The 9964-nt window shown below is 38.7% G+C and overlaps 1 long non-coding RNA gene across 1 annotated transcript; it reads right to left on the reverse strand.

Annotated features, from left to right (window-relative positions):
* Positions 1–666: 666 nt before the first annotated feature.
* Positions 667–1226, reverse strand: LOC307126765. Its single transcript, XR_013816536.1, has 3 exons — positions 1141–1226; positions 827–944; positions 667–699 (listed from the first exon to the last, which is right to left on the reverse strand). It is a non-coding gene; the product is annotated as an uncharacterized lncRNA (long non-coding RNA).
* Positions 1227–9964: the final 8738 nt, after the last annotated feature.

The following is a 9964-nucleotide window of genomic DNA, read 5'->3' on the forward strand; positions in this document are numbered from 1 at the left end:
CTTTTCCAAATTTGACTTACAGCCCATTCTGATGTTTTCTTTCAGCTTCTCCACTCCCTTTATCTCCTTTCGGAGAGACGTGATGTGCTGAGACATCTCCTTCACCAGGATGCTCTGCTCCTCCTCAAGGCGTCTAATTAGCATCATTTGGTCAAAAAGAGATCGTTTTAACCTGAAGGAGTGACCTTTAGGTAGAGGGATTTGTTGGAAATATGAGAGAGAGAGAGAGAGAGAGAGAGAGAGAGAGAGAGAGAGAGAGAGAGAGAGAGAGAGAGAGAGAGAGAGAGAGATTTTCATTGCAATACCGTAGACAGACAGGCATACATTTTAGAGAACATGTCAGGACTACCATACCATCCTCACGTCTCTCCCAAGGCAGGATGTAGTCCTCTGTCAAATTGGAGGCCAACTCCTCGTCAATTGTATCCTCTGCAATAGCATTGTACAGCAGGCTCTTTTGTTTCAGTTTTTTTTTTAATTCTCTTATTTTTCTTCTTTTTCTTTGCCTTGTCTGGTTGCTATCTGCAAAGTGAAATAAGAAAATCATTGCAATGTAAATGCAATGTACCATTTGAATATCCGTCAACCAACCATGTTGACGCTAGAGGTCCTGCTTCTTGCGTAGCAGGGCCACTATGATGCTCTCTATCTCAGCCCTGAGATCTTCTGTTGCTCCCTGTTCTGTTGTGCTCCCAGGCTCTAAATAGGTAACACAATTAAGCGATTGTTTCATTTAAAAATGTATGATCACCTTATGTAGTTCATATTTGAACAAAGTAATTAACAGTTGTATTTGTGAAAAGTCTGAGCGCTATGCATGATTTACCTGTGACTGCCCACTGCTGAACATCACACACCCACTGCTGTGCAGTTTGTTCAGTGATGTCATTCTTCTGGCGGAAATCACTGAAGCTGGCAGCTTCCAGCTTTGCCCTCTCGGAGATCTTTAAATAACACAAAAATAAAAAAAATATCATGCAAGCTTTCAGCCAATACCGGGATCAAGAAATTCCTTCATCTACAGTTAATAAATCAATGGATGAATGAGCTTATTACAAATGGATGGACTCCAGCTCTGCTGTATGTTGTTAAAATGTATGTTGTGTCAGGCAAGAGGACCAGTGGGTCCAATGTCCTTACTTTGATGTATCTGCGGGCCAAGACTTTGTGAAGGTTCTCCGTCTTTTTTCTGTTCCACCCCATGGCCTGTTGAGTGAGCATATTCTCTCTCCCTGATTAAAAAAATAAATCTGCATGCGTGATTGGATCAATTTACCCACGAAAGACCATTGCAGTTAGACACAACCTAACACAACAATTACTTTAGTGCAAGGAGAACAGGAAAAATGACATTTTAGAAGTCAGAAATACCTCATCATAGCGTATGGTTTGTAATGTGTCATACCAACCTGCCTTTGTCATGTACTTTGTGACAAGAGCTGCCCTGGAGAGAAAGCTGTTTACCTAGATAAAACAATACAGAAATTAATGTATTCCTATATTACATTAACAAAAAAACAACAACAAATAAATAAAAACTTATGTATGTGAACATGTAGCCATACTTATTGCTTAACTAATATCTTCTTGTCAACTAGCTATACACCTTAGAATGCCATGGAAACTAAAACAACCACACCCTTTCAGCCATAGCCATAGACAAATTTGGAAAGATCGAGCCCAATTTTTCAAAGTTGGGAGCAACGCTGGATCTTGCCAATTGGGTCTACATTTTAAAACCTCACTATGGCATGCCAGAGCTGTGACATCCTGCATTTTCATAGAATCTTGATGAATCATTGAAACTTGATGATTGGGCACTGTCACCAGGCTGGTGTGTCAAATGGGGTCCTACTGGTGGGTTGGAAAGTCAACCATGGCCTACTGGTTAGGGCCTTGGGCATGTTACTTGTTCGAATGCCGACCAGGAGGAAAGTGGTTGTGTGGAAAGTGAAAGTGGGTGGGGAAAGTTGTTGAACATTGCTGTCCCTTCCACATCCACGGCTAAGGTGCCCTTGAGCAAGGCACCAAACCCTTCACTGCTCCTCGGGCGCCGCAGCAGCTGATTGCCCACTGCTCTGAGTTAGTGTGTGTCACCTCACTGTGTGCTGTGTGTGTACCTCTCTAATTCACAGATAGGTTAAATGCAGAGATTGAATTTCCAGAAGAGATCATGCTCTGATGGTCATTCGAGCAAGCATAGATCTTTGTTTTATACCCTGATGTACTTCATCCTTCACACTCTGCTTGTCTCTCACATAAATGTATCAGTGAAGTCTCTTATATCTACATAGTTACAATAATGTCGGTAATAACATACTTGCTCGACTTCCTCCCCAACAGTGTTCCCTGCTCCATCCTGATTCCTGCCGCCCCATCTCACCTGCAACATAGTGTTGGATTAATTTCATACCATAACTTTAAAAATCTAATGCTATGCAATCACACTAAGCGGTGCTATACAGCACCATAGTTAGCGGTGCTATATAGCACCTTAGTCAAAGAACCGGTGAAGAACCTCTGAAGAACCGCTGAAGAACCACTGAAGAACCGCTGAAGAACCACTGAAGCACCAAAATTGGTGCTATATAGCACTTAAAAAGGTTTCCCTATGATTACGAGCCAAGAACCATTTTTGGTGCCATATAGAACCTTTTTTTTTTTAGAGTGCATGGATTATGTGCACATTAAAATCGCTTTCACATTAAATGTCATATTTTATCTGCATAATATACTACACAAGATATCATAATCACAGACTTACAATTTAGTATATTGCCACTAATACCACATTAAAATAATAAAAAACAATAATTGCTCGACTTCGCATTAGCTGCCTTCTGGCTACTGTTGCATCTGAATTTCAGTAATTTGAGGTACCTCGCATTTTGCTGTATGAGCTTTGGCATGCATCACACTGAGAAATGGCCTCATTTCCATCAGCGGTTGAAGATCTGATGATTCTTCAGTCACTTTGCTTAGGTATGGCCAGTACCTAAAAAGAAGCACAGAATAAGTAGGCATTAACCAACACTTTGCCTGGCCATCAATATAAAACGACTGAAAAAAATCAGGCACTTGTCATTTAATGTACAGTAAGGTGAGTTTTAATATGACAGAGAAAAATTACCTGCAAACAACATCCATGCAGAAGAAAGTGACATTGGCCCTCTCTAACAATTCCCTCTGTAAAAACATTGGGTAGGCGAAGACCTCGCCACGGTAGTGGTTCAGTCCTCGCAGCAATATTCCGTGTCTGATACATAAGAGGACAATATGGTTAATGATCAAATTACACAAGAAGACCTGTGGAAAACAAAGCTAATCAAAACCCTCTTTTCAAAGCTTAACACACACACACACACACACACACACACACACACACACACACACACACACACACACACACACACCCCCCCCCCCACACACACACACATTTCCCCATCAATCTGTACATATGTGACTAACTGAGCTTTAAAACAATCTTCTTGGGGAAAAAATCTGTTAAGGGAATTTACTTTACTTCCCATAAGGAAATTAAACATGACTCTGATACATTTATCCAAAAATGAGTTTCCATAGCGTGTGACAAGTGGTATCTGTACAATTGCACACTTCTGATCTATCCACATACCTGCAGACTGCCACTTGTATCCCCTCTTCATCTATTTTGGACGATGATTTTTTTGACGTCTCCTTACTCGCCCTGAACCTTGAAACGCCACATGTTCCACTGTTATCTGCCTGTTAAGTCAGATATCACTCGTCTTAACAAATAGAAAAAACAAAAGACACACAAACATAAGCAGTAGATATACTGTCTTAATATTCAATATTAGACATACTCTTGTCGTGCTGCTGCCTCTGACATTGTTAAGAAAGGCTGATACCTCCTCATCTTTGGTAAGAAATAACCCCTTGTACAAAGAGGGTTCCTCATTCCTGTCCATTAAAATTGATCACAAAAAAAATGCACTTTTAACTGACCAAACATTTATTACTCTACATGCAACTATTTCTATGACAATGTTGTGGTTTTGATATTGACATTAATGCCTGTGTAATATTAACATACCCCCCTGATTTTTTGAAGCGATAATGTTTGCGATTGCCATCACAACACACTGCCAACATGTCTGGGTGACATGCTGGACAATAAAAATCATTTACTTCACACATCACCTCTTCTGTGTGCTTGCAAAAACAATATTCGAAAAAGCTTTTCTGGAACGTGTCTGCACAGACATTCCCCGGCTATGACATAAAAATAATTATTAGGGTTTACAGAAAATAAATATTACAATATTACAGATACAGTAATATGATTATGTGTTACAATGATTCAAGCAGATTTACCCTTCCAGCCTGAACAGAACGGTGCTCCAGTAGCTTTAAAAAGGCATGCCTTGACATCGAAGGAGCCGATACTTTAATGTGAGCATAAGCTTCGAAGACATCAAAACTATATAGTGTCTGGCAGCTTGTTGTGCTTGGCCAGTAACGGTACCTAAGGAGCTCTTTCACCCCTGGGGTCCATTCCACAAGACAGGTAGGACAAACTTTACGAGGCAAACAGAAATCATATCGTCCTGTGAAAAAAAGAGACACATTAAACATGTGTTTCACAGAATCAACTTTTTCCAACTCAACTGACCATTATACATTCATTGTAGTATTTGATATGGCATTAACATTTGGTAATTGGTATATTTCTCAAGAGAAAAGCTTTGCCTTGATTGCAATTGTTAACTTCTGCGGTACAACAAAACAAAAAGCAGGACTTTCCAAAGTTACCATTCATGGTGACCACAGAAATATGCTTGCCAGAGGTGACCTCAATCTCTTGGGTGCACTCACATATTGCCCTACGTGCAGGCAATGGCAACTGACATACTGCAATGCAAAGAGGTTGTTACATTTTTCCTCAATCGAGAAGGTGTATCTATACTTGTCATACTAGTGATTCAAAACCAACATCTACAAAATAGACAACTCTACCATGCCATTATCACTGTTTTCTTACTAATAGCACGTTTCATAGTCAAAGACAAACAAAAACATTTTCTTCAGTCAAAGAGTGATTCAAATTAAGAGTTTAAACCTTTTCCACTGACAAAGTCTATCAACCAAGAATATGTGTGTAATAACTCTTTACTAGTCAACAGAAATTGATAATAAATACATACCCTGCTCACAAAAGTGAGGCTGACCATTTTCACCCATCACCACAGCCTTTGTGGGGGAATAGGCTCCAGGTAGCCATGGAATAGTGCCTCCCTGCCGTGGAACACATTCTTTTTGTAAGCCTCCAAGTCGCATCCTCCACATAGAAATTCCATGTCCAGTGGCACACAATCCAGGCACCTAATTACTGCCTCTCCAGTGCCACACCTGTGGCATTTTTCATGGACATCTCTTTCAGCGGACAGTTTAGCATCGAGCAGCACTGGCCTTGCTGCTTTTGCCCTTGTACCAGCGTGTAGCTGCCGCTGTGCCCATTCTGTTTTTTCTGCTGCCACATTAACCTCAACTGAGTCCAGAGTGTCCCTCAACTCTTGAAGACGTGTTTCTGAAAATAAATGAAAATATATAAATAACTGTTAAACAACCCTTCGATTGAGTGAAGGCACAATAGATAAAAATTACTTAATACGGAATGGTACAAAAATAATTATGACTTAAAATCCAACTTTGACCAAGCCACACACTACAGTGTCCATTCAATGTTGGTTTAATGTACTGTATATGGACTTGCTCATGGTATCACGAACCATTGTATCACAATGTTATCACAAATCATGTAATATGCTTCCGATAATAGACCAGTTTGAAATGAAGAGTTGGAGTGTCTATCACTTCCCAAACTAGGCAAGAATTAACTCCTCTGCAAAAGCACTGAAAAAAGTGCTGAATTGTCAAAAATCTGAATTTCACATTCATGTCTACAACAACAAAATACAAACACAAACCACTTTTAATGTTAGGTGGAGAAGAAGTGTGAGACATCAACAACAATGAATCAAGGAAAAGTTTAGCAAGGTCATTAGAAAAGTTGTTTATATGGAGGAATAGGAAATGTAGTCATAGTGATAAAATAGACATACTCACCAAGACTTGCAGTCAGCTCTTCTTCTATCTGAGGGACTTCCTCAGACACTGTGTTCAATTGAACATCGGAAGCTGTAAAGGCCAATACATTTGTTTATCTATTCTATCAGGGTCTTAAAGCATCATATATTTTAGTCCCGAAAATTCACAAAATTCAATCATACATCTGGCTCAGTGAGCTCAAACCATCTTTTCACTCACCAACATTTAGATAATTATCGTTATTAAACTACAACAACAGTGCTAGAAACAACAAACCTAATGCACGGCGTTCTGCTTTTTGACGTTTCTTACGTCTGTGACTTGTGGCCGCCACGCTTGCGACTGCTTTCTTTCTCTTAGTCCTCTTTCTTTTTTGAGGGACATGGCTTTCCATTGCGATTGCAGCCTATATGAAAATAAAATACTAATGTTTTCTGATAGAATGTCAAACTAACTTATGGTTATGTTTGATGGATGCTTTTTCCAAAGCAAGTAACAATAAAAAACACAAAACAAAAACAACAAATTATTATAAAATACTACACTACTCCAATGTGCATAAAATGTAAAGAACATCATACCTCAACATCAACTATAAAAAACAAACAATGTAATATAATGTAATACCAATAGTGATTTTCATAGACATGGGTGTAAAGTTATCAAAATTTCTCACCCTGGCCTCACGGAAAAGGGCCTTGCTTATTTCAGCAGCCATATGGCCCCTGACCTCACTGGGATCTTCAAAGACTCTTGAGTGGTTTTCCGACATGGTGCACAGACACAGTACAAAAATACAGACAATAATAGACACACAATACAGATATGAAGATGTATGTGTGTGTGTGTGTGTGTGTGTGTGTGTGTGTGAGAGGGGGGGGGGGGGGGGGATAACTAGAGAAAAACAGAGTCAGAGAGAGAGAGAGAGATTGAAAGAGTGGCTCTTAAAAGTGCCTTTGTTTTCTATGTATAAATATATATAGAGATATGGAGAACAGCAAATAATCTGTAGAACAGACAAGAAAACATCATTAGAGAAAAAATATAATGTCTACATTTATGCGAGACACTGCAGGTGAATAGGGTAAAATTTTAAAATAATAGATATCACCATGAAACTTCCTCAGTTGATTACTTACACAAGTATATAAAAACAATGTATTACAAGTTTTAGAAATTTGTATGTTTAATTATGCAAAGTAGGCATTATCTCATTAAATATGCGCAATTTTGCATATAATTTCAGTAACATAAATCTGAACATATGATAAAACCAAAAAATGTTTTTTTCATTTTGTTTACACACAAGATAAAAAAATAATTTCAGATGGGTTTCAGGATAGGGCCTATATGCTTTCATTACTTAGGAAATTCAAAAATATACTGAAAAACAAAATAAAATAAAAAAATCGCAATATTTTTTTGATTAAAATGTCACATAAATCCGTCATGATTTACAAATCCCTTTGAAAATATCTTCAGAATACTGCTAGGTGTTAACCAGAAAGTTTGGTGTAACTACATAGGTGCTACATAGGCTGAGAGAATGACAAAAAACTCATTTTGAGAAAACGTCTTTTAAAATTTTGTAATGTAAAAATTCATACTTTTTTTTTAGAGGAAAACAACTATTTACAGACACAATATCTTGTCAAATATTTAGCAATCAACAATACCAACCATTTTAAACGCATCAAAACCTATAACTCAACATTTATAGATAGTAAATACGCAGGTCTGAGATACATACCGATTTGTAGAGGGGATCCAAGCAATGACTGGAAAAACCGCCAAATTCTCAGATGCGCGCAAGGAAGTGTGTCGCCGTCATGACAACAGACTGTCCGATTTAACATTAATTAACAACTTTATCGTTTTTTGTTTTTGTTGTCTGTATATGACTATCTGTCAATTCAGTAAAAATAAAAAAATACTAAATTAGTCCAAATATTATTTACACTAAAATGATGGATGGGGAGTTTGATTGATCAAGTCTGCCTCTAGTGATCCGGTTATCCGTGGTCCCGTCACGGAATAATCCGTGGTGCCATCACAGAATTTGTCAATAGGCAAAAGGCTATACAAACTGATCAGGGGAGATAAGATGTTCACAGTTTAATGAGGCTAATGCATCGCAAACACAGAGAACTTGAATTGCCTACTGAAAGTGTAGCAATATCGTCCAGTGAATGTGAAACAATCTGTGGCGACCGTTGAATATTCCGTGGTCTCGTCATGGAAATCAGGGTGACCAGAAGTTATCCTAGCGATCAAACGACGACAGAACAATGCAATATCAAGCTAAAATCACTTTAAAGCTAAATATTTAAAGTAGTTAAAGTAAAATATTTAAAGCGATAACTTTCCAAATTATAAAACGACGTCAATTGGGGGAGCGCAGGTGTTGTAACAGCCCGTGTGTGGACCACGGATGCTGCTGTCATTGACTTACATAGGCATCACTTCCGTGGGCAAATCACGGAATTTTCGGCGATTCCGTGAAACTGCCACAGATTTTGAGTTAAGGGGCCGTGTTCATTTCACGGAATTCTGTGAGACCAGGTTGCAACATAACAAAGAGGTTAACGAACTTTCAGTCTTCAGTTTTTCTTAATTCTCTCAATACCACCATGGAGAAAAGTATAATTTGACATTTAAGCTGACAGTTGTCAAATTTCAAGCGTGGGTAAAGCTGGATACGGAGCGGCTGAAAAATTCCTTTAATGCTTGCGCGCAGACGTGCACGTGTGTTTGTGTGTGTGAGGGAGAAGGAGGAGATATATTTCATTAACTTCGGGATGTTATCCTTAGGTATGTGGCCTGACAGTAGCTTCTGATGGAAGCGAGGATCACCTTATCCATTGTTTTAAAGAGGGAGAGCCGTGCGCATCTGGGCTGGAGCTGTTAGTGCGAGCAAGGCAGGCAAAGTTAGCGGAGGCTGGAGAAGTGGAGGAGAGCGACGAGGAGGAGGAATTCGCCCATGAACTTGTAATTGAGAATCGCGGGGATGATGATAGTAATGAATAGAGTAATTTTCTATCACATGATTGCAGTTGTTTTACAGGATAGCCTTCATTCTTTCTTTTTGATGTGTTTCGGGCAACAAGTTCATACGCTCAATGGATTTTAGCGGTAACTTATATTGTTCTGCCCATTGCTGTCACATCGTTTCGTTTTTTGTGCTGCCAATAATCTAATACATTTCTTACATTAAATGATTTGTTAAACACATTCAAATTAATTATAAATAAAACGTAATATAATGTGGTAACCTCCTACCGTCATGCTTGAACATCTCAACACTAAATTAAAGGCCTGTCTCTTATAGACGCCTGTTTCAAATACAAGCCGGTGCAGTTCGGTGATTTGGGTAAATAGAAGCCCGGGCTATTATTTGAAGTTTTACGGTATTACTAAAATTACACTTTTTGTTGAGTGAGCTTGTGCAACCACTTAAAGGTAAAATATTCACTCTGCATCCTCTGACTAATTACAGAAGTAACCGTTTTGTGCCCGTGAGCGCGCGGTCCGGACGCGTCTTGTTTCTCTGCGATATTGGGTCTCTCGATGAACGAATATGAAAACTAGGAAGATACAAAGAAAATCAACGATCTAAATTAATCAGCTGATAAACTCTAAATGTAGCACACTTTATGGAGTCACTTAGAATTGGAGTCAGATAAAATTATTAATGGAGTCAGATTTAAAATGAGATATCAATAAATTAAGAGAACTGAAAAGGCTTACACGCAGAATCCCTTTTGACCAAGCCGTTAGCATCCGGTTTTTGGGCTAAATGGATGGAAGTTTACAACATCGGCACTAATGATGTTTGGAGATCACTAAAATTAACATTTAAAGAAGTGTGTAAATT

Source organism: Gobio gobio, assembly GCF_949357685.1.
Source record: "Gobio gobio genome assembly, chromosome: 5".
NCBI lineage: Eukaryota > Metazoa > Chordata > Actinopteri > Cypriniformes > Gobionidae > Gobio > Gobio gobio.